At 45.3% G+C, this 24,498-nt stretch overlaps 1 long non-coding RNA gene across 1 annotated transcript; it reads right to left on the reverse strand.

The window, feature by feature from the left end:
• Positions 1–1,055: 1,055 nt before the first annotated feature.
• On the reverse strand, positions 1,056–17,825 carry LOC119963737. Its single transcript, XR_005460145.1, has 3 exons — positions 17,703–17,825; positions 1,704–1,822; positions 1,056–1,590 (listed from the first exon to the last, which is right to left on the reverse strand). It is a non-coding gene; the product is annotated as an uncharacterized LOC119963737 (long non-coding RNA).
• Between the last annotated feature and the right edge of the window lie 6,673 nt (positions 17,826–24,498).

A 24,498-nucleotide genomic window follows, 5' to 3' on the forward strand; every position in this document is an offset into this window, starting at 1 on the left:
CCGCACAGACAGTGACCCAGCCGGGAATCGAACCTGGGACCCTGGAGCTGTGAAGCATTTATGCTAACCACCATGCTACCGTGCTGCAGGAGCAGGAAATCCCACCCAGCGACTTATTCAAAGTTATGTCACTGATTGGGAGGACCTCCAAAGAAAATCCTGGCATTGATGTTCAAGGATCCTTTTTACATGAATCAGTTCGATGTGTCTCATTCTGTGGGAAAATAAGTATAAAGGTTCCAAGAAAACCAGAGGTTATAACTCTGGCAAGAGTGCAATGAAGGCAACAATATAGATTATGTCAAGACATATCGTTCTATCACAAGAAAAGTAACATCATTATGCAAAATGTATTGTGTAGCTCTTCATTGCATCAAGCAGCAAGGTTTGTTTTTAAAAAAGTTGTGTTCTTCAAAATTCACTTAGAGGTTCTGAGGAGTTGTGAACAAATCCACCAGGAAAGCAGTCATTAGTTCTGACAATTTTTTATTTGAATCAATATCTGTGTGGAACTGGGTTCTGGATAAAATAGAAGCAAAATCAGTTGTTCAACACCGGCGTTGTGACCCCTGAGATTTTGTGATCATTATAGCTGTATGGCTGCACAAATTGGACTATTAATTAACATCTTCAGTTTACAGTTGCTGGTGTTAAAACTGACCAAAAACTGGAAGGTGACAAAGCCAGGGGGCCGTATTCTCCGATTTTCAAGCTATGTCCTGATGCCGGCGTGGGAACAGTGGCGTTTTATGGCCAACAATTCGGTGCAAACAGCCACCGATCCTCCTTTTGGTGGGGGGCTAGTAGGCAGGCAGCGTAGAGCACCCGCTCTAGCTGCTGATACGGCCAGGGAATTGCCGGATCCATGGCTGCGAATGCGCACAGCAGCGGCCTGCAGCGGCCGCGCTGTGCAACATGGCACCGGCTGCGCGTGGACCTGGCCTGCAAAATAGTGCCCCCCCCCTTTGGCCAGCTCGCGACCCCCTGACCACCCTCCAACAATGCCCCCAGCCCCTTCCAAAGTACCCCCTGCCCGTGGATTGGCTCTCCCCTGACTGTGGCAGCGCTGGACTAAGTATGCAGCTGCCACGCCGAGTTCCCGACAAATGAGACCGCACGCGACCGACGGCGCCTGGAACTCGGCCGGTCGGGGGCGGAGCATCGCGGGGAGGGCCTCAGGCAATGTCCTGAGGCCATCGATACGGCCTGTGGCGTCCTCCTTTGGAGGGGGCAGAGCATCGCAAAAACAGCGCCGCCCCTGATTTCGTCAGAAATGTTGATTTCGCCGTCGGCGACTGGAGAATCACGCCCAATATATTTTCAAAAATTTTAGTCTTACATAATTATAGTCCAGAAGAAGAATTTCCCAATCCACTGAACCTTCTCAAGGACAATTATCGATCGGCATTAAATGTTCGCCTAGCTGACGACACCTACTGTGCTAACCATTATGCTACTGTGCTGCCCGGTGGATCTTCAACGGTGATGGATCTTCAACGGATGGTTCCTCTGTCTCCCCGTATGAGGTGATCTGGGGGCTGGGGCTGAGGTGCTTGCTGGAGCCTTTCCTCTGCTTTTTCCTGCTGCTGGCTGAAAAAGAGAGAAGAGAGAATTAGTGATTGATTATGCAGGCTCCAACGTAACGGTCATTCAATTTCAATGTCCCCATATTGCCAATATTTACTGAATGGACCCACACTGACTTGTTGGGGGAGGGTAATCTTGTCTTCTGTGCAGGAACGATCTCTGTCCTCTCCAACAAGCTCTGCCATTTGTTCCTCGTGGTCTTCGCTCTCTCCCTTCTATTGTGGGAAATCTTGTCCTGCATGATGACAGATGGACTTGCTGTGAGCATTATGGATGAAAGAGGATTTCAGAAGTATACATGCCTGTTTTATTTGCTTAGCCCTCCACCTCATCCCCCCCCCCCCCCCCCCCCACCCCTGCATTAAGGGATTAAAACACTTTTAGTGCAAGATGTTATATGAGCTTAATGTAACTGGCAGACACACAGTGCTGATTTCCATCTCCTGGTAGTGTATGACATCCCTGAGGGCTCTCAGCCTTAGACAGCCTGATGTCCTTATGTGAGTGTGAGATTGGAGTGGGTAGAGGTTTCACTTATCCAGGTGGAGCCCAGAAGATCACTCATTTGTTTTCTACACGACAAGGAGGTCCTTTCTGTTGGCCTCGTGTGTTGACCCCCCTGGCGATTTCCTCCCTGTCAGCATGGTCAGATGGGAGGACCTCCTGATCCCATCCCGAGGAAACAGAACCTCCCAGCTACCTTGACACACTGAGGAGAATCCCCAGGGAAGCCTAGCTGAACCGTGGGGCAGAGGGTTTTGCCCTTCTAGGTGCTATGGTGAAACAGAACTTTACAATACACCTCACCTTCAGTGAATCAATGCTTGTGTGGCTGCCATTTAAATATGGTACAAGGACCTTCGAACCCTTAAAGTAACAGCAAGGCAGACGAATCCTTGCCCATTCCACCACAAGATTCAATGAGCACCTCGTTGATGCACAATCAATGATTTGAAAAAACAGGAAATGAGGTGGATAAACCTGCTCTGTCACCCATTGGGAATCTCACTGATTTCCCTGCCCGTCACTGTACGCTTCAGAATGGGGAGCTTCGCCCCAACGTTATAAGACAATATGGACCGAGACTTCATGGGAAGTCAGAGAATCTACTGAAAGATTGGGGGGGGGGGGGGGGGTTCAATTGGGAGGTCAGAGAGTGGTGTGTCTATGAATTTCCCACTCCAACTGGCATTTTACCAGTGGTGGAGAGGTGGCGGGAATACCTCCAGCCCTGAGGGCCACTTAAGGTCCCCTTCCCTCTGCCGCTGGTATTTTATCAGCAGCAGGTGGGCCCTTTGCCATGTGGCTCAGGGAGGGAAACCTCTTAATCAGGTGCCCTATGTCCCAGGAAGGACCATTCCCCCTGGCAGCAAGGGCCACCTTGATAATCTGATGAACTTTCCGCCCCATAATTGCACTGACCAGCCTCTCTCCTCCCCAATTGCTGGACTCTGACCTGCCCCATAACCCCATCATCTTTCTCTTCTTCTACAGGCCTTTAATTTGGCTGGCAAGCTGGCAGAAAATGCTACACAAAGGATAACGATGTTCTGCTATTAAATGCAAGAGGACCATCGTATGTTTTGGAATTCTAGATTTATCTCCACCTCTGACTACCACGCTCTCTGCTCCCTCCTCCTCAAAGATGGCAATAATGGTATCCCTGATAGTGTCATGCAGTCTACAGTCACTGAATTATCTGATCATATTTAAGCTAATTAGCATCAACAACGTACAGGAACTCATGTCGAGTGAGTCATAAACCCCTGATATAAACAGTAAAATGATTCATCAAAGTACGAAACAAAACTTTGCAAGTTATAAGTAATAATTAACATTTATATATTGTAACCATTATTTTGGTAGAATTTCACACTCCATCAACTTCACTGGAAAAATACTGACAAACAGCAGATGCTACTTGAAGGAAAACAGGTAATGGGCCTTCTTAACATCTTATTACTGCAGATATATCTTTTCTCTTAGAATTTTCTCATTGAAATATCATCTAGTTAATCAGCTGTAAAAATGGTAAGTTGCAGCATTTTCCTTGTTAAAGGTCAGCACTTTCTGAACTTCTATAAATATTCACTCACATGATGCTTGTTAATAGATCTCCTCATGCAGAAACATTTTGGCAAGCAGTTTGAACTCTTTGAAAGACTGATGGCTTTCCCTGTGCCTAAAGCAAACTGCTGATCACAGTCCGTGTGCAGTACATCAAAGTTAATAACAAAATATGCTGGCTGAGCAGGAACATAATGTTTTGCTCCAGTCGCAACCCGGACTTGTTAAAACTCCATGTGGTCAATAATTGTGCTGAGACCCCTTTTGACGCAGGCCTCACTCTGACTGAGAAGGAGCCAGCTATGGTTTATTCCCCATTATTTTTTCAATTATTAAATTTAACAAATATTAAGGGTACGGCCTTAGTGCTTTATTATACTGGGAACACTTGATTTTGGCAATCTAAAACTCTGCTATTGCTGACTCTAGTAAAGGCCATTAGCGCAATAAATCAAAATTACTGAAGGAAGTGAAAGGTTTATCAACTGAAAGAGTATGACCCTGAATTCCGAGAATCTAAGCAAGTTACCAACCAAAGAAAAATAAACCTCATGAGGTGCAGATAGCTGATGTTCATCTCAAAATTAAGGATGTTAATGTTTTGCATTGTAGATCTTTCCACAATTCCATATTTTACAAAACATCCTTAGTTTATAACACAGAGTCAAAATGCCACAAACTGCAACGGCGGCAATAGAAGCTTTGTTGAGTAAAGCACATTTTAATTATTATGAATGAGAATCTACTGTCACCAGCATGCTGATAAATATATAGTGATCAACAAGATACCCAAAAAGAAATATGATCTACAAAATCAGAACCAGTTTAACTGACAGCCTAAATGTGTGCTCCGAAATTTGAGGTGAAGACGGCGGCGGGTTTCTTCGTCGGCCAAAGTCGGAATCGGGATAGGCGATTGGGCAGAGAATCAGTCCTGATGCTGAAATCGTGGTGGGCGCTGCATTCATGCCAAATCGCAATTCTCCAGTGCCTCGACAGCGCCGTTAATGTGTTCCATTCCACACATGCAGTAAATGTAATTTGCATATCATTAGCGGGCCTGACCCGGTATTCTCCAGGGCTTCCGTGATGCTCCAGCTCCGCCAGGGGAATTAACGATGGTGAGGTTCATTTGTGTTTCTAAAAATCAGGAAATAGGTGCAGTGGCCGATGAGGGAGAGAGAGGAGGTAGGACACAGGGAAACGCGACAGTGGGCTGCCGGTCATGACATTGGCTGGGCTGGCTGGGGGTGGGGGGAGCACAGGTGCGGGTGATGGGGAATGGTGGAGGTGACCAGAGGACGGGCCGTGGGGCCGAGCGAACCCCACGGGACAAAGTGTCTAGGCATGGACCGCCATTGCACGGCCAGCATGGCAGCCATTTTACTGCACACCCCATTGACTACCCACCTTGGCCCCTGGTTCTGCAGCGTGACACCAGCCATCTGGGCGCCCCTACCACCCCCACACCCTACTCTTGAGCATAAGTCCCACAACCGGCCGCCAACCTCCGGTGAGGCATCATACGGTCCACCCAAGGGCAATGCCCACAGTAATCCCTACAGGTGGGCGCTGGAGGGAGGCCGTGGAGCATATTGCTGGCAATGGCAGAGCCAGCTAACGGTACCCGCTGCAGCGGGGACGGGTGTCAGGGTGGGGTCTGCAATGTAGGGTTTGCACCGTGTATCCCCATTGACCTCGTTGATTCCGGGGATACTAGCCATGCTAACATGTTGGCCTTTCACCCCATGCAGAGAATGGATATTGAAATTCAACCAGCAACAGTGGCCTTCCTCCTACTCGCCACAGCTCTGGGGGATGCCCTCCGGCTTCATGAGTTGGAGCTGCTCGAGGAGTAGGAAGCTGCAGCAGCAGAGCAGGCAGCCGCGGAGCGTACTGCAGAAGAACAGGAGGCAGCCACCCAGGATGGAGAGCCAGCTGCCCAACAGGTCAAGGAGGAGAAGGTGCAAAGGAGGTGCCTTGTTTATACTGGCAGTGCTTGTCATTCGAGGGTCTGCCAGACCAGACTTGCCATTGAAGACTCAGGCTGAGTCGAGGGACAGTACAACATATCTGCCAGATCATGGTGCACCTGGCACCATGGGGGAATACCTGCTCCCGGTGGCCACCAAGGTGATAGTCACCCTGAACTTCTACACCACGGGGTACGTCCAGGACTCTGAGTGGTCTCCTGTCCGTGATCTCACAGAGCGTGGTGCACAGGCGCATCTGCGTCGTCATGGAGGTCCTATATGCCCGGTCGGCACAATACATCCATTTCAATGTGCACCGAGCCCACCAGGATGCCTGGGCAGCAGGGTTCGCCGCCATCGCCAGGATGCTCCAGATCCACGGGGTGACCAACAGGGTGCATGCCCCCCTATGAGCACCTGCAGATGACAGGCTGCTCTTCACTAAAAAAAATGCGTTCCACTCAATGAATGTGCAACTGGTGTGTGACCATGAGATGCGCATCATGCACACCTGTGCCCGATACCCGGGAGTGTGCACAATGCCTTCATCCTTTCCTCTTCGAGGCCCCTCGCCTGCAACTGGGGGGTTATCTGAAGCGGTCGTGGCTGATGACACCTATCCAGAGGCCACAGACTGCGTGGACACCTGCTACAATGACACCCATGCAGCAAACAGGGGCGTAATCAAGTGGTGCTTCGGCATCCTGAAGACGCAGTTCAGGTGCCTGGACCGCTTTGGAGGTGCCCTCCAGTATACCTCGAGGAGGATCACCCACATTGTGGTGGCCTGCTGCATCTTCATAACATCGAGCTGCAGACAAGCGATGTGCAGGAGGAGGAGGTTGAACATCAGTCCTCATCCGATGAGGAGGATGCGGGGGTGGCCGAGGATTAACAGGACGTGGGTCCCGGGCAGGCACGGGAAACCACACAACGTGTGCGCCTGGGTGAAAGCGCTTAGGACGCTCTGATCGCCTCCAGGTTCACCGACTGGGGGACAGGCCAGAGGCACGAACATTGCATCAGCCGACCAACCCCTCCCATGAACACCGACCCTGCGCCAACCCCCGCTTGCAACCCCCTCTGTGATTCCTACCTGCATAACCATACCCATTTCATCACGCAGTTCCATCGGATCCCTGGGGTGCCAGAGCTGGGGCAGTCGGGAGGATGTGGTGGGACACCGGACTGGTGAGCGCTGGCTAAGCCAAGCCCACCCACAATATCCGCCATTCCTCAAACCCAGACCAGTCCATCCCTCACGCCCATCTGACAGAGCCTTTAGGCAGGTTGTAACATTGTTTACAAGTATTTAATGTGAATAGATGTATAGAGGTTTGTGCCCTAGCCCCTAACGCTACTGTGCCCTGCTCCCATGCCAACTTAACTGATGTCTACTTTTCTGGTCTTACAGGCCCTAGCATTACATCTAAGTGGATCCCCAGAAAGTACATCAGGAATGGAGGCGGCCTGCTGTAATTCCCGCCCTGAGGCATGGGTGCGGTTGTCGGCAGTCTTCTGGGATGACTGGGCCTGGGTTAGCCCGGCTGCTGCTTGGGTGTCGCAGCTGACATGTGATGTGTTGGCTTGTGTAGGCTTGAGAGATGAACAGACACTTCCAACACAGATGAAGGTTCAACTCAATTTTATTAACTACTTCTAACTAACTAACACACGATGACTGTGGGTCTAAATGATGCTAACTTAAACTAGAGACCTAAGCCTTGTCCGAACCAGTTGATTCTCTCAGCACGTGTTGTGAGTCTGTGCTGGGCTGAATAAGTTCATGTTACACTCAGAGGCAGCACCCAGAATGAGCGGGAACCATGGTGCCCTCTGCCTTTATAGTGTGATGGTGATTGGCTGCGGTGTTTGTACATGTTGATTGGTCCCTGTGTGTGTCCATCAGTGTGTGTCTGCACCATGATATATTGGTATATATTATGACAGCATGGTGCCGCCCTGTTCTGCCCGCTGCCCATGTGATGCACCAAGGACAGGAGAGGGGCAGTCTGAGGTACTCTTCCTCCCTCAAAGTGCCCAATGGCCCCCAGGCTACTCCATGGGACGGGGGTGTGAACGGAGTGAACATCTGTGGCTTCTCCGTCACCTGGAGCTGCCGGTCCTGGAGGCCCACTCTGGTCTCAACCAGGGTCTTCATGCTCACAGCCTTGGAGCAAAGGGAGTGGACCACCTACATCTGGGACTGCACCACATCACGCTGTGACTGTAACACCACTTTCTGGGTCGGTGCCACATTGGCCAGTGACTGCGCCATCTCCCTCTGGGACTGTGCCACATTGGCCAGGTCCTGGGCAATGCTGCCAACAGTCTCAGCCATGGCCCGCTGTGGCTGGGACATGCTCTGGAGCACCGCTACAATGTCCAGGTAGCTCTGGCACATGGCTGCCTGTGAGAGGGCAGCCCTGTCCTGGGCCTCAGTCACCGCCCGTACAGATTTCCCCAGGCCATGGACATCTTGATCCATGGTCAAAACCTTCGCCCGAGGGCCTCCACGATGGTTGCCACCCATGCGATGTTGGCCTGGATGGCACGGATGGCCGGCACTATTTCTAGCTCCTGCAGATGGTTGGACTCCTCCAACTGCACCTGAAGATGCTAGATGCAGGCGCTGTATAAAAGTTTATGCTCCCATTCTGGTTCCAGCTGCAGGAGGCACAACATCTTGTGCAATAAAGCCTCGATTGTTTCACCATTCCCCCCTCGTGGTAATTGATGGTACATCAGTATGACAATTTAGGGTCCGTCAAGAAAATGAAGACTGGATTTTCCTCTGACAAACAGCCAGTCCTTGGACTGTACATGTGACTATACAAATTAGGTGCAGCAGTGGGTCACTCAGCCCCTCGAGCCTGCTCCACCATTCAACAGAATCATGGCTGATCTGATTGTAACTCAAATTCCATATTCCTGTCTGCTCTCATAACCTTTCACCAGCACGGTAGCAGAGTGGTTAGCACAGTTGCTTCACAGCTCCAGGGTCCCAGGTTCGATTCCCGGCTTGGGTCACTGTCTGCACGTTCTTCCCGTGCCTGCCTGGGCTTCCTCCGGGTGCTCCGGTTTCCTCCCACAGTCCAAAGATGTGCGGGTTAGGTGGATCGGTCGTGATAAATTGCCCTTAGTGTCCAAAAAGGTTAGGTGGGGTTACTGGGTTACGGGGATATGGTGGAGGTGTGGGCTTAGGTGGAGTGCTCTTTCCAAGATCCGGTTCAGACTTGATGGGCCAAATGGCCTCCTTCTGCACTGTAAGTTCTATGATTCTATGATAATCTATCTATCTCAAATCATGCAGCAGGAAGATTGATGCCTGTACATTCAGTGCTGAAACCCTATTCTTGCACTGGACCTTAGCCATCTTCCTTCCTACCTCATTACAAGCAGAGATTTCAGCTGTCCTCTATTGGTCACATAATTTTACTCAAACAAGAGAGAAGGGCAAGGGCTGGGGTAACAGTTTGATTTTCCTGCCTTTCGACTGCTATTTGGTTGACTCATTACATCATTAGAGCAAGGGCGGGGGGCCGATTTAGCTCAGTTGGCTGGACAGCTGGTCCATGATACAGAGAAAGGCCAACACCGGTTCAATCCCCGCACTAGCTGATGTTATTCATGAAGGCTTCACCTTCTCAACTTTGTCCCTTCCTCAAGTTAAACATCCCCAGTTAGCTCTCTCCCTCAAAGGGAAAAGCAGCCTATGGTTATCTGGGACTCTGGCAACTTTAGGACAAGGAGGTATAAAGCTTAAACCAGCAGCAAGAGCACCACAGCCAGTTCAGGAGGGAGTGGAGCTGGCAAATTCCTCATTTTTGCTGTCATATTACCTACCCCCATTGGATGTGGGCTTATCTGGAGTCAGTGAAATTTAGTGAAATTTAAATAAAATTTTTAGCATTCCCCTATAACCCATGCAGCACCAAAGAATTTTCACAGCTTTGCCGCTATCGTTAGCCTCTGTGGGGCAGAGATACCATTGGGCGCCTGTCCAGGATGTCTGACTGACACTGAACTAGAACATGGACCATGATAATAACAGGTTCATAATAATAGCTTATTGTCACAAGTAGGCTTCAATGAAGTTACTGTGAAAAGCCCCTAGTCACCACATTCCAGCACCTGGTCAGGGAGGCCAGTATGGGAATTTAACCCACACTGCTGCCTTGCTCTGCATTACAAGTCAGCTGTTTAGCCCACTGTGCTAAACCAGCCCCTAAAGCTCATCCGCGATTTGAACCCAGGACAGCTCGCAAACTCCAAGACTGAAAACCCCAAAGTGAGAATCATACCCTGAGACCAACAAGCCACCTTTGGGGAATTACATCTTCAGGGTAATGGGTGATGCTTTCCTGAAGGAAAATCTGTCCCATAATATCTACCAGTGGGAAGGAGCACAACCTGCCACCCAACTAATCACAAATGAGGAACAGGTGCACCCTCCAATCATTAGTCCACGATATCATTGATGTCAAGATCTATTCCAAACTTTTTGAAAGGAAATATTTGAAGTAGATTTTTTTCTTCATACGTAGGCTTGGAAAATTCTCCTTAAAGTTTACGACTGCCGATCACGTTTAATGCAAATTTATGGTGCATAACTGTTTTTTTGTTCGCGGAATGTGGGTCTTGCTGGCTGGGCCAGCATTTATTGCCCTTTCCTGAGGGCACTTAAGAGTCAACCACATTGCTGTGGGTCTGAAGTCTTATGTAGACCAGATCAGGTAAGGATAGCAGATTGCCTTCTCTAAAGGACCTTAGTGAACCAGATGGGTTTTTATGACAATCGACAATGGCTTCACGATCGTCATTAGACTTTTAATTCCAGATACACAAAATTCTATGATTTGCAAAGTATCTTTAAATCTACGAAACTGCCGCCCTAATGCTTGTACATTACAAAGTATTGGATTGCAGCATGAGGCAGATAGGATACAAAAGTTATCATATTGCTGCTCTGTAAGCATTGGGTCAGCCTCAATCAGGAATACAGTGTTCAGTGGGCGGGTTCGGTTAATTTACCCCCATGCCTCAGTCTTAGTACAATAATCACTTTAACTACTGGGCTTAACCTTCCCATACTTATCCTTCGTTCTCTCAGGAACGTGACTTTCCTGAATACTGATCAACTGTCGCTTGAAAGACTCCCACATGTCCAATGTTGATTCATTATCCAACAGCTGCACCCAATCCAAATTCTTCAATTCCTGTCTAATGTTATCGCAATTTGCCTTTCCCCAGTTTAGCACCTTAACGTGAGGGTTACCCTCATCCCTATCCAAAAGTACCTTAAAACGTACGGAATTGTGATCACTACTCCCAAAATGATCCTCTGCTGAACCTCAAACACCTGTCCAGACTCTTTCCCAATACCAGGTCCAGTACTTCCCCTTCCCTAGTTAGACTATCTACATGTTGCATCAAGAAGCCTTCCTGGATACTCCTTACAAACTCTGCCCCATCCAAGGCCCGAGCACTAAGTGAGTCCAAGTCAATATAGGGGAAATTAAAATCCCCTACCACAACAACTGTTACTTTTGCACCGATCCAAAATCTCTCTACCTATCTGTTCCTCTATCTCTCGCTGGCAATTGGGGGGCCTGTAATAAACACCCAACATTGTGATTGCTCCCTTCCTGTTCCTGAGCTCTACCCAGATTGCCTTATTGTATGTGTCCTCCTGCAGTATGCCTATAATATTCTCCTTAACCAGTAATGCTACTCCCCCACCCCTTTTACATCCCCACGATCTCTCCTGAAGCATCTGTATCCTCCAACGTTCAGCTGCCAATCCTGCCCTTCCTTTAACCACGTTTCTGTGATAGCCACAACATCATAGTTCCAAGTACTAATAAATGATCTAAGTTCATCTGCCTTATTGCTATACTTTTGGCGTTGAAACAATTACACTTCAAACCACTGCGTTTAAGCAGACAGGGTGATGTTGTTCTCTTATTTTTATTCTCCAGTTCCCCTTCAGTTATTACACCTTCTGAGCTAACGCTCTGGTTACCATCCCTCTGCCATACTAGTTTAAATCCTCCCGAGTGACTCCTGCAAACCTCCCAGCCAGGATATTGGTGCCCATCCACTTTAGATCAACCTGTCCTTCTTGTACAGGTCAAACCTGCCCCCCCCCCGAAGAGATCCCAGTGGTCCAAAAATCTGAAACCCATTGGTGACACCCAATCTGATTTTATAGGTTAAACCTCCGAGGTGTTGAAGAAACCTCCAAAATGTAGAAAAGCCCTTGGCAAAATTGATATGAACACCTTTTCCCGCTAACAGGGAAGAAAACAGCTCTAAATGTGCTGTGCCACGTTTCCCTGAGGTTTGCGGGCTTCCTCAACTGCTGCTGCACTCTAGTCTTGCTGTCACTGGGAAGTTCAGGAAATCCACGGATCACACTTCAATCTGAAAAATCTGTGTCAGTGTCATACTATGGGATGGTTTAGCTCAGTGGGCTAGACAGCTGGTTAGTGATGCAGAACAAGGCCAGCAGCACGGGTTCAATTCCCATACCAGCTGAGAATTCGGAATTCTCCCTCCGTGTACCCGACCAGGCACCGGAATGTGGCGACCAGTCTTTTCAGTAACTTCATTGCAGTGTTAATGTAAGCCTACTTGTGACAATAAAAAAAAAGAAAGATTTAAAAAGATACTAACTGAATAATTAAATTGTGTTAATTGCCAATTTGCCTTTCCTGAGTGGGATTTAGTGGATGGGAGCTGACCACCTGTCACGCTTTTAGTTACTTAGGTTTTAATATTACAACTTTACAAATATTACAATTACAAGGGGCAGCAGGGTAGCAAAGGGGCAGCAGGGTAGCATGGTGGTTAGCATAAATGCTTCACAGCTCCAGGGTCCCAGGTTTGATTCCCGGCTGGGTCACTGTCTGTGTGGAGTCTGCACGTCCTCCCCCTGTGTGCGTGGGTTTCCTCCGGGTGCTCCGGTTTCCTCCCACAGTCCAAAGATGTGCGGGTTAGGTGGATTGGCCATGCTAAATTGCCTGTAGTGTCCTAATAAAAGTAAGGTTAGGGGGGGGGGGGGGGGTTGTTGGGTTACGGGTATAGGGTGGATACGTGGGTTTGAGTAGGGTGATCATGGCTCGGCACAACATTGAGGGCCGAAGGGCCTGTTCTGTGCTGTACTGTTCTATGTCTAACTTGGCAGCACGGTAGCATAGTGGTTAGCACAATTGCTTCACAGCGCCAGGGTCCCAGGTTCGATTCCACGCTGGTTCACTGTCTGTGCGGAGTCTGCACGTTCTCCCTGTGTGTGCGTGGGTTTCCTCCAGGTGCTCCGGTTTCCTCCCACAGTCTAAAGATGTGCAGGTTAGGTGGATAGGCCATGTTAAATTGCCCGACTTGTCCAAAATTGCCCTGAGTGTTGGGTGGGGTTACTGGGTTATGGGGATAGGGTGGGGTGTGGGCTTGGATAGGGTCCTCTTCCAAGAGCCGGTGCAGACTCGATGGGCCGAATGGCCTCCTTCTGCACTGTAAATTGTATGAACTTCTCCCAAACTAATGGGCTCCTCCATGTCAACATTGCACCCGTCAGTAGCTGCTGTAAGTAGTCTGGGCATTTTACTTTTATATTGGAGTTGAGTCATACTTCCCTAAATCTACTTATATGGTACTGTCTTCTAGAAACATAATGGTAGCTTTCTCTAGTCATCTAAATGGCATGATGATATTTGGATATTGTTTAAATGTTTCTTCAACCTCTCTGAAGGCACAGCAAGTTATCATTTGGTGAGAAAAGGTTGTTGAGAATCATTGAGTTGCTTTCTGTCGTGGTAAGTTGATCCTTCAGAGGAACAGGCTTTTTGATTTGTTTTTGGGGTGTGAGCTTCTGACAAGCCCTACATTTATTGCCCATCTCTAATTACTCTTGAGAAGGTAGTGTTGAGCTTCTTTGGTATAGGCACTTTCACGGTGCTGTTAGGGAGGGAGTTCCCAGATTTTGACTCAGCGACAGTGAAGAAATGGCAATATAGTTCCAAGTCAGGATGGTGTGTGACTTGGAGTGAAACAGCTGGAGGTGTTCCCATGTGTCTGCTGTCCTTGTCCATCCAGGGAGTAGAAGTTGTGGATTTGCTGTTGAAGGAGCCTTGGTGAGTTCCTACAGTGCATCTTATAAATGGTACACACGGCTGCCACTGTTTGTCAGTGGTGGAAGGAATTAATGTTGAAGGTGGTGAATGGGGTGCCAATCAAGAGGGCTGCTTTGTCATGGAAGGTGCTGAGCTGCTTGAGTGTTGTTGGAGCTGTACTCATCCAGGTAAGTGGAGAATATTCCATTACACTGCTGATTTGTGCCTTATAGATGATGGACAGGCTTCGAGGTGAGTTACTCTTGCAGAGTTTGCAGCCTCTAAACAGCTCTTGTGGCCACAGTGTTTCCATGACTGGACCAGTTAATTTTAACGGTAACACAGCCACCACCACCACCTCCACCCTCAAGGATGTTGCTGGTGGCAGATTCAGTGATGGTAATGTTGCAGAATGTCAAGGGGAGATGGGTAGATTCTCTCTTTTTGGAGATGGTCATTACTTCGCACTTGTAAGGCGCGAATGTAACTTGCCACTTAGCACAAGGAGTTTTGCCCATTCACTTAATTTATCAATATCTCTTTGTAGTTGCATGCTTCAATGAAAACAGGATGCTGTTAAGAGAAGGCATTAGGACCAACGCTAGCAACCAAAATGTCATACAGCCACTTTAATGAACATTAGCAAGCATTTTTAGTGACAATGAATCCTGTCGCAAGCCTCTAGGTGACTATTCCTAGTGCAGACTTCAGCTCCTTTATTAAGTTGATGTCTTCTAGACACGGGATAAATTGGCATTTCAGCTCAAGCCTCCCACTTGGCCACTTCAGAAGATTGTAGCTCTTAAACATTGCACCCGAGATCTATTTATTATTCCTTTTTGACTGTTTTAAGTTCATCGAAAGCCCTTGAAGTTATCTCTTCTAAAATCCTGACTCCCCTTACAGCCATCATTGCTTTCCAAAAATATCTTTCTTCAGCTCTTTTTAATCTTCCTTATGTTCAGAGATGCACGGGGAATCAAAGGTTGTGAGGCTTTTGTTTTATTTCTTTGTCCAAAGCTAAGGAATTGAATTTCAGGAAATCAATTTCCTTTTTGAACAATTTGACCTGATGCCATTTTTTAAATATTGCAAGAACAAGCTCTGCATGTAAAAAAAATCAAGAACAAAAAGTAAGTTCTTTTTTCAAATCTCTTCCATGGAAAAAAGATCAAAATGCTGAAATCTGGCATTATCTTGCAATGTAAAACTCTGTCACACAATTATAACTTTGTTCCAATAACCCTCAACAAGTTGTGCATTCTTCTCCTTCTCAAGCACTCAAGTGACAGAATTTTGACAGATATTGTTGTATTTTTATGAGCATTCCCTCTGAACCTTGATGAATTTATAGTGGCACAAGTCGAAAAGTACAAGGTAACTGTTTTTATAGTTTGGAGAATTTTCTTCATTTACTTAATTTTGCTCCCAATATTTCAGATTGATTGCCCAGGCGTTTTAATGAAGCTGGTGATTCACATTACTTTCTGATATTATTGAGCCTTGTGAATATTTTGTAAAGACTGCACCAATCTCAGGTTTTTCTCCTCCTCCCACAAACACCAAAGCAAAATATTGCAGGTTGCAGATAAAAATAGAAAGTGCTGGAAATAGTCAGCAAGTTAAGCAGCATCCGAGGACAGAAATATTTCAGGTCAATCCCGATTCATAGAAGAATGAATTGTTTCGGCACAGAAAGAGTCCATTTGGCCCATTGTGTCTGCACAAGCTCTCCTTCATTCCCCTGCCTTTTACCTGTACCCCTGCATATTGTTTCTATTCAAGTATTCATCCAATGCCCTCTTGAATGTCTCAACTGAATCTGTCTCCACCACACTTCCACCCAGTGCATTTCAGACCCGAACCACTCGCTATGTGAAAACGTTTTTTCTCACATCACATTTACTTTTTTTGCAAATCACTTTAAATCTGTGTCCTCTCGTTCTTGATCCTTTTTCAAGGGGGAACCTGATCTACTCAGCCCAGTCCCCTCATGATTTTAAACATCTCTATCAAATCTCCTCTCAGCCGCCTTCTCTCCAAGGATAACAGTCTCAACCTCTCCAATCTATCCTCAAAGTTGAATTAGCCTTGTAACTAAATTATGGGACCATAAGAACATGAGAATAGCAGCAGCTCATTTAGCCCCTTGAACCTGATCTGTCATTTAATAAGATCATAGTTCCATCTTTGTCCCATATTCCTTCACACCTTTAGCTGACAAAAATCTATTAATCTCAGTTTTAAAAATTAGCAATTGATCTCGCATCAATTGCCATTTGCGGGAGTTCCAAAATTCTATTACCCTTATGTGAAAACATATTTTCTAATTTCATTCAGGAAATACTAGTCCAGACAACATCAGACCTTTCCTCGCAACAACAGAAAAGTTATACCTACTGCGAGGCAGAAAGAAAGGCATATCAAGACATAGGCACAGCTTCTTCCCCACAGCTACTAGACTCCTCAACGACTATCCCTCGGACTGATCTGTTCCCTGTAAGAACACTATTTCACGACACCCTATGCTGCTCTGCAATCACTAATTGTTGATATACCATTTGTCAATGTACTCCGTCGATTAGTCTTTTGTCTACTATGTACGTACTGTGTACGTTCCCTTGGCTGCAGAAATATACTTTTCACTGCACTTCGGTACATATGACAATAAATATCAATCAATCAAAGATGACTAGTAGGTTATTCATGTGACAGCGCTAACACGTAAGAGATCATTTTAAGGAATAATCCAATTTAAGTCAATTAAGTAGAATTTTGGTCACTTTGAGTTAAGGCAAAAAATTAGATCTCTTAGTTTCTGAATTTAATCTGACTTTGCCCCCATGCATTAACATTGAAATACAATACAAACCTTTTTTTCTTTGGAGCTAATATTTCAGGTCGCTGATCTATTGTTAGCATTGACTCAGCATTCTGAGGAAAGGTCATCGATCCAAAATATCAAACCTGTTTCTCTTTTCACATCTGCTGCCAAACATGCCAGAGTATTTCCAGTATTTTTGTTTTTATTTCAGAATTCCAGCAACCGCAATAATTTTATTGGTCCTTTTGTTTTGTCACTTTCTCAATTAAAGGATTATTGTGATGCTGTTTTGCTCATGTCATTATTTCCCACACACATATCACAATATATAATTTCATTTCAGCTGAATTCATATATAATTCTATACATTTTAAATTCTATACATTTTAGGGATAAGTTCAGATCTTGGCAATATATTGCACTGATCCATTGCAGTGTATATTGTACTGGTCTGAACCCATAAAAGATAAATAGAAATTGGATTTCTGTCTTCTTTCAGTGCAGCATGGAAATTTGTTCAGGATGTTTTAATTCATTGTCTCAGGGCAGTGAATCATAACACCTCAGAGGATAATTTCATAGCATTGAAGACAAGGGGGAAGTGGAGGCCCCATTTATTATGTACAATCCTAGTTTACCAAATAGCTTTCTGGCAGTAATTTATCCAGGTATTTGTGTGTATAGAGATTTTGATGTACCAATTCATTATGTTGTTTCCTTTGTTCTCTTTATTAATGCAGTATTTATCCATATATCTGAGGTGCAGATCCTTGCAGATTGAGACACTTACTTTTAATGGCACGTTTATACTGGAAAACAGCTTCAAGAAACAACTCTATCATATTGCCTGGATTGGGGAGGGGTAAGGTCCTTCAGCTCCTGGGTTTCTCAGAGTGAAACAACACCTTGTGCATGTCTGATTGCTTTTAAAGTTGTAGTTTGGAGCAGCTTATGAAAGATTTGTCAGTCCAGTAACTGCAAAATCACTTTACTGATCTGTATGGGTGGCCTGAGAATTCCAACTCACAGGCAGCACAGAAAAGGAGCTGCCTGCACCCATTGTGACAATGGCCCGTAACTTCCGAGTATTGGCAGAAAACCATGGCCCGCCGATATTGGAAGAGAAATGTGCGCACTTACCTGTGCGCAAAAAGCGACGCAAACTTTCCGGCTCCAGCGGTTTCAAGCCATGTCCCCTTGTGACGCAGCAGCTTCAGGAACTAAGAGCAGGCATTTAAACTGCAGATTTATAGCAAAGACAACAGGCAACATGTTTTACAAGTTAGGCTTGTTACACATTGTGATCCCTCCAAACCACTGATGATCACAGGTGACGTATTACCGTACGGTAGAGGCACCGTTTTATCACACCGTATGGAAAATTACAGAGAGGCTGATCGCTTTCACCTCCCGGACACTGGCCATGGCTGTGCGCAATTATGTGCAAATTGAGAAAGAGGGTCTGGCAGTTGCTTTCGCCGTGAAGAAATTCCATCAGTGTATACGGTCGACGATTCACAATCATCACGGACCACAAACCGCTGCTAGTTCTTTTTACGATCTTGTGTATTTAGTGTGAATTCTGAATTAAATCAGAGACTTGTATATTGTCTGTAAGTATTGTTGCTTCGATCAGTTTTTAAATGTCTGTCTGCTTTTTGAGCGGTCTCCTGCTGGGTGATATATTTTACTGTGGCGGTTGTATTGAGAGAACCTATATTACTTTTAGGACAGATTGCAAAGCTATTTGTAACTTCAAAGTAATATCAACCTAATATAGAAGATTGTGCAGTGGGTAATACTTAAAAATCTATACAAAGTGTGTGCAGCATAAGAGATTACAATCATGAACATTTTGGACTGGGTAAAATATCTTACAAATTCAATTATGGTTGGTGCAGTCACAGTGATTAAAGTCAAATGGATTGGATAGATCTAAAACGAATAATCCCTTAACAGAAGTTAAACCTCATATGAAAGTGCATGTACATCCTTTGCTTCTGTATCATAACTAAATCAAACTGCTCACACCTACACTGCCCTTGCATCACCTGGAGCCTCTTGCGCACCTGCACCAGGACGGATGTCTGCATCAGGCTTCCTATTGCCCTCCTCCACTTTTGGTGGCAAGTCATCTTCTGGGTGAATGCTTAGTCCATGTTGAACAGAAAAGTTGTGCCCTGCACAACATACTACAACTGCCGTGAGTTTCATCTTCACTTCTTTTTTCCAAATAAGGGATAATTTAGCGTGGCCAATTCACCTAACCTGCACATCGTTTTGGGTTGTGCGGGTGAGACCCATGCAGACACGGAGAGAATGTGCAGACTCCACATGGACAGTAACCTGGGGCTGGGATTGAACCCAGTCCTCTTTGTGAGGCAGCAGTGCTAACCACTGCACCACCATGCTCACCTTCACTGTTAAGGTAGTGCTGCAGTTAGAGTTTATCTTCAGGTCTTCATTTAACATTTTTCAAAGGCAGTTTAAGTGCACTCTCCTGGTACACATCCCCTCTGACATCATTTGATCTGATTTCCTTTGCCTATACAGTCTGAGGGTTGGATACTTGATTCACTTCCTCACCAGTCAGGTGTATAGCCTGACATCAGATTTTGAATCAACACTGGATTCAGCAATACCTGTCAGAGAGATACTTCACATTAGCTTACAGGAACGTTCTACACAATAAGTAAGGCACTAACCTTTGCTAAAGCATTTGAAGTAATTACTGAGCCTTGTAAGGATCAACATTACATTTGGGGATTCTGAAATAACACAGCTTAAAATACATTGCAAAATCCAAATGTACTTTAGCTCAGCATCAACTGGGAGGACAGGCATAGTAACATTAACATCCTTGAAGGAGCCAAGAGCACCAGCATCGAGGCCATGATCATCTGAAACTAACTCCACTGGGCTGGGCACGTGCTTAGGATGTTAGAGTCCCGAATGCCAAAGCAAATCTTCTCCCAGCTCAATGAAGGATCCCGATGTCTCCTGCCTCTGTTCGAGGGGGAAAAAAGCGAAAATAAAAAAGTGTAAAAACTTACTGAACATTGGGGCAAGCCGACCAAGTTAGTGCTGTCCCTGGGTTCTTAATACCGCAGGTTCAGCACGCAGTGGAAAGAGAACAGTTGAAAAGAACCAGACTGGGAGTTTAAACATGGCATGCTTCCAGCGCACATGACCCTACATCAACACTTCTGGTTGGTCGTATGTGCTGTGGACAATCAACTGAAGTCTGAAAACTGACTGGAAGTTACAGGAATATATTCACTGCTTTCATTCACTGCATTATTTCTGGAGGCAATGGCAAGAACATCTCTCTTACAACTAGCTTCCAATCCTCTGGAGACATCAATCACTCTGAGATCCCAACAGTCTTCCACCAAAATGATAGCAGGAGCTCAGGAGAATTGAAAATTTAAAGCATAAATATATTGAAAGGATAGATGGGAGTGTTTGCGCTCTCATTTAACTAAATTCTGTTTGGGTTTATTGTATGTCCTGGAAACTTGAAGAAACCCAGAGCACTCCTTTTGAGATTGCTTGGGAATTAAAATTATACATTTAGCAGATCAAGCAGATTATCTCCTTTCAAGGATCTTATATCACTTTGCTTCAGAGTCTAGTCAGGATGCATCTGTCGAGTAAACTGCAGTCTTAAGCGGCATTGAAAGCCAGGCCCATTTTCTTGCATCACTAAAGTTGTAAAGTAGACTCCGTTAATTCCATTTTATGCTACATTCTGTCAAATGAAATGTTAGCTATCTATGTAATTTTAAAATATCTCTTTCATGGTTCCCTGCATCCATTCTCCAAGCGATTTACTTGAATTACATAGAATCTCGAGCACAGAAACAGGCATTCAGCCCAACTGGTCGATGCCAGTGTTTTATAGAATTATAGAATCTCAAGGGGAGGCTGTTCATTCCATCAAGTCTGCACTGGCTCATTTGCAAATCAAACCAATTAGACTTTCTTCCCCAAGGTCCATGCAATTTTTTTTTCTTTAAGCATTTATTCCATTGTTTTTTTTGAAAAGTACTATTTAATCTGTTTGCACCACCTTATAAAAGAGCTCATTCCAAACCCTTCATCACTTGCTCTGTAGAAAAGGTTTTCCTCATATCACCTCTGATTCTTTTGCCAATCAAGTTAAAACTGTGGCTTCACGTTATTAACCCTTATTTTTATTTACTGTATCTAAACCATTTAGGAATAAACACCATGGCAACACTCCAATTCTGGAATCATTCTTATAAATCTCTTTTTGTAACCTCTCCAAAGATTTTGGGCAGAATTTTCCCCCAAAATGACTAAGGGCAGGATTCTCCATTTCAGAGACCGGTGGAGAATTGAGACTGTGTCACGATGGTGCTAGGAGCGTCACCGAGGTGTAATTTGCAGACCTTTGCGATGCAAAATAATGCATAGTGGTGCACACACCAGTTTTCAAGCACTTACTGATGTCAAGCACCCATTTTGAATGATGCCCGATCAAACGCCCAGAGACAGGCCCCCTTATCCCCTACAAGGCAAATTTTGCCCCCCCCCCCGCTGACAATAGGAGCACCCCAACCCTTCATCAATGAGGGGCAACCTCCCCCCCCCACAATATGGGAATAATGGGTCACTCTCCCCACACCACACACACATGAGGGTTGATCTGTTCTTCTTCCAAGGTAATGAATATTTGTTAGTCATCGACTACTTTTCAAACTATCCGGAGGTAATCAAGCTACCCAACTCGCGTTTGAAGGCAGTCATCAAGGGTACAAAGAAGATAATTGCTCAGCATGGCATCCCGTCCACCGTAATGAGTGACAATGCACCGTGCTTTGATAGCAGCGAATGGACGGAGTTCTCCAAACTGTCCTATTTTCAGCATGTCACCTCCAGCCCACTTCATCCACATTCCAATGGAAAGGCTGAGAAGGGTGTACACATAGCCAAGAAACTACTTAAAAAGCTTGGAAAATTTAGCTTTGTTAAGCTACGGAGGTGGTGTCCACCAGCGACAGGGTACACACCAGTACAATTGCTGACGAATCGAAAAATACGTACCACATTACTGTGTCTAACTACAGTGAATCCTGACAATAATGATGCAATACAAAAAAATCAAGCAGAACCAACAGAAACAGCAACATTACTATGACAGGACAGCAAAGAATCTAATGGTGCTAGAGTGGCTAGCACTATACAAGTACAGTTTCTGAGTAGATGGTTGAGCATGGCACATGTAATTCATCAGGCAGATCCACATACATCGTCATAACGGAAGAGGGTTCAATCTGAAGGAAAAACTGCAGAGCACTTCTTAAGGTGAGAAGAACTCAACTTACTTTTCCTCATATAACGCCAGACACGGAACTACTAAAGCCAACTCCTACAGCACATCAACAAGACGTTGTTCCAGCAATTAATACAACAACAGCATCTTTGGAACAAACACAATTGAGAAGATCCACATGTCTAAGAAAGAAACAGGACAGATTCAATTTGTGAACATTAAATAATTAACTTCTGGACAATAACAGTAAAACCATGTATAGCATAAACAACAATCATGTCCCGTAAATATGCTTGGACAAATCTCCAAACAAGTTCGAATAAAGGGGGATGTGTCAATATGCATAATGTATGGTAAATGAAGGGTTAACAATCTAATGTGAATGCATCCAACCAGTAGATGGTGATCAAGAGCATACACATGGATTACGCGATACCATTGATACGGGGAGTAGGTGATTAGGCGGGTTAGAGAGTAGTCATGTTTTCAGAAGCTCTGTGGATAGAATCATAGTTTAGTTTAGCTGTATTCTTGGAAATCTCAGTATGCAATTCAAATCTATTTAATTGTAGTGTTAATAAATTAGCTTTGTTAAAAACATTGCTTGATGTTCTTTGTGAGACATTACACTTCAAACCCATCCTCATCCACCAAGCAAAGAACATCACAGCAACGAGATGATTGATCTACACTGCAAACACCCGAAAACAAACAGCAGAAATCCGGTGGAGTTAGAAAAATCATCGATCCACGCTACAGCCATCTAAAAACGATTAAGAAGATAAAAACATCACTACATCAAAGCTGGCCACGGAGGGTTGCCGAATAATAGCAACCATCAAAGGAATGGAAATTTAAACAAATATTTTGGTGAAAACAGCATCAAAAGAAGCTTGTGGCGTGCTCTGCCCAGAAAGTTCTGGAATAGCACTCCCTCTACTATGAGTAGCAGATAAAGATACAAATAACCTGCAACAATTAATTGAGAACTGGGGGGGGGGGGGGGGCTTTGCAACAGCACTTGCAAAACTTGGAAAGAAGCAGACTGACCTCAGTGTTACCTTGTTTGAAAGAAAAAAATGAAGTGCCAAAATCATCGTGGTGCATTTGCCCTTATACAACCATTCCCAGAGTAAAATAGCAAGGGGCTTTGGCACTGTGAGGCCGTGTGATGAATATATCGAGCACTTGAGCTCATACACTGAAAATTCAAATACTTTGTCCAGGTAAATAAAATTGCAGCAGACATAGCAGTCACCACCTTCCTGAGCATGATGGGAGGAAAAAAGTTTAAACCTCCTGTGAAGTTTGGTGCAACCAGAAAAACAGGCTCAAAAACCTATGGTGAAATAATGGAGATAGTGCATTGCCACGTCTCACGTAAACGTTTGGTCATTGTCGACAGGTTCCCCATCCATAGCCAGTACGAAGGTGAACCAATCACACACTTTGTCGCTCCTTTGACGAAATTAGCTGAACACTGAGAATTTGGAGATGCTTTAAACGACACCATTAGAAACAGACTAACGTGTGGGTTAAGAAGTGAAGCTATCCAAAAGGAGCAATTAACAAAAAGCAACTTAAACCTAACGAAGGCTTTAGAAGTCATGCCCTCGATGGAATTAGCAGACAAGGAAGCACAGCGATTAAGTTCAGGCACTAAGACCCACAATATATCGACTGAGACCCGAATACAGACACAGGTTTGGAATTGCCACCAATAAGCAAAAATTTGTCATGCAGCAGCAGACTGCTGATGCAAGGATGTAAAATGTAAGAATTGTGGTAAAAAGGGGCACATTGAATGTGTATGCTAGAGAAAGAAACAACAAATTCCAAACAAGAATTATAAAAAGAAAGAAGCAAGTACCGTAATTTCCGGACTATAAGCCGCTACTTCTTTCCCACATTTTGAACCTCGCGGCTTATACAACGACGCGGCTTATTTATGGATTTTTCCCGCTTTCACTAAACCAATGAAATTGCGTAACGGGTTAAGGTAAAACAATGTAACTTTTTAGTTTACTGTTTAGATTAAATCGAGCGCGCTCAAACATCCCATCATTCTGATTACGGTAGTCATTTTGTCACCCTCATCATGGCAAAGACACGGAGAAATGCATATGATGCAGCTTTCAAGTTGAAGGCGATCGATCTGGCTGTTGGAAAAGGAAATAGAGCTGCTGCACTAGAGCTTGGTCTTAATGAGTCGATGATAAGACATTGGAAACAGCAGCGTGAGGAATTGACTCAGTGCAAAAAGACAACTAAAGCTTTCAGAGGGAAAGCTTTCAGAGAGAGGTTCCTCTGACGTTTGACCTGCCTCTCACTCGGACTGTCAACAGGAAAGGTGAATCATCCGTCATGCTGAAAACAACTGGGCATGAAAAAACGCACTTCACCTGTGTTCTGAGTTGCACGGCATCGGGAGAAAAGCTTCCACCGATGGTGATTTTTAAACGCACGACGATACCAAAAGAAAAATTCCCTACAGGAATTGTTGTGAAAGTCAACAAGAAAGGATGGATGACGGAAAGCCTAATGCATGAATGGCATACGGAGTGTTACGGCAAGCGACCGGGAGGATTCTTTCACAGGAACAAGGCATTGCTCGTTTTGGACAGCACGAGGGCCCAC

This window comes from Scyliorhinus canicula, chromosome 3, assembly GCF_902713615.1.
Source record: "Scyliorhinus canicula chromosome 3, sScyCan1.1, whole genome shotgun sequence".
NCBI classification, from domain to species: Eukaryota; Metazoa; Chordata; class Chondrichthyes; order Carcharhiniformes; family Scyliorhinidae; genus Scyliorhinus; species Scyliorhinus canicula.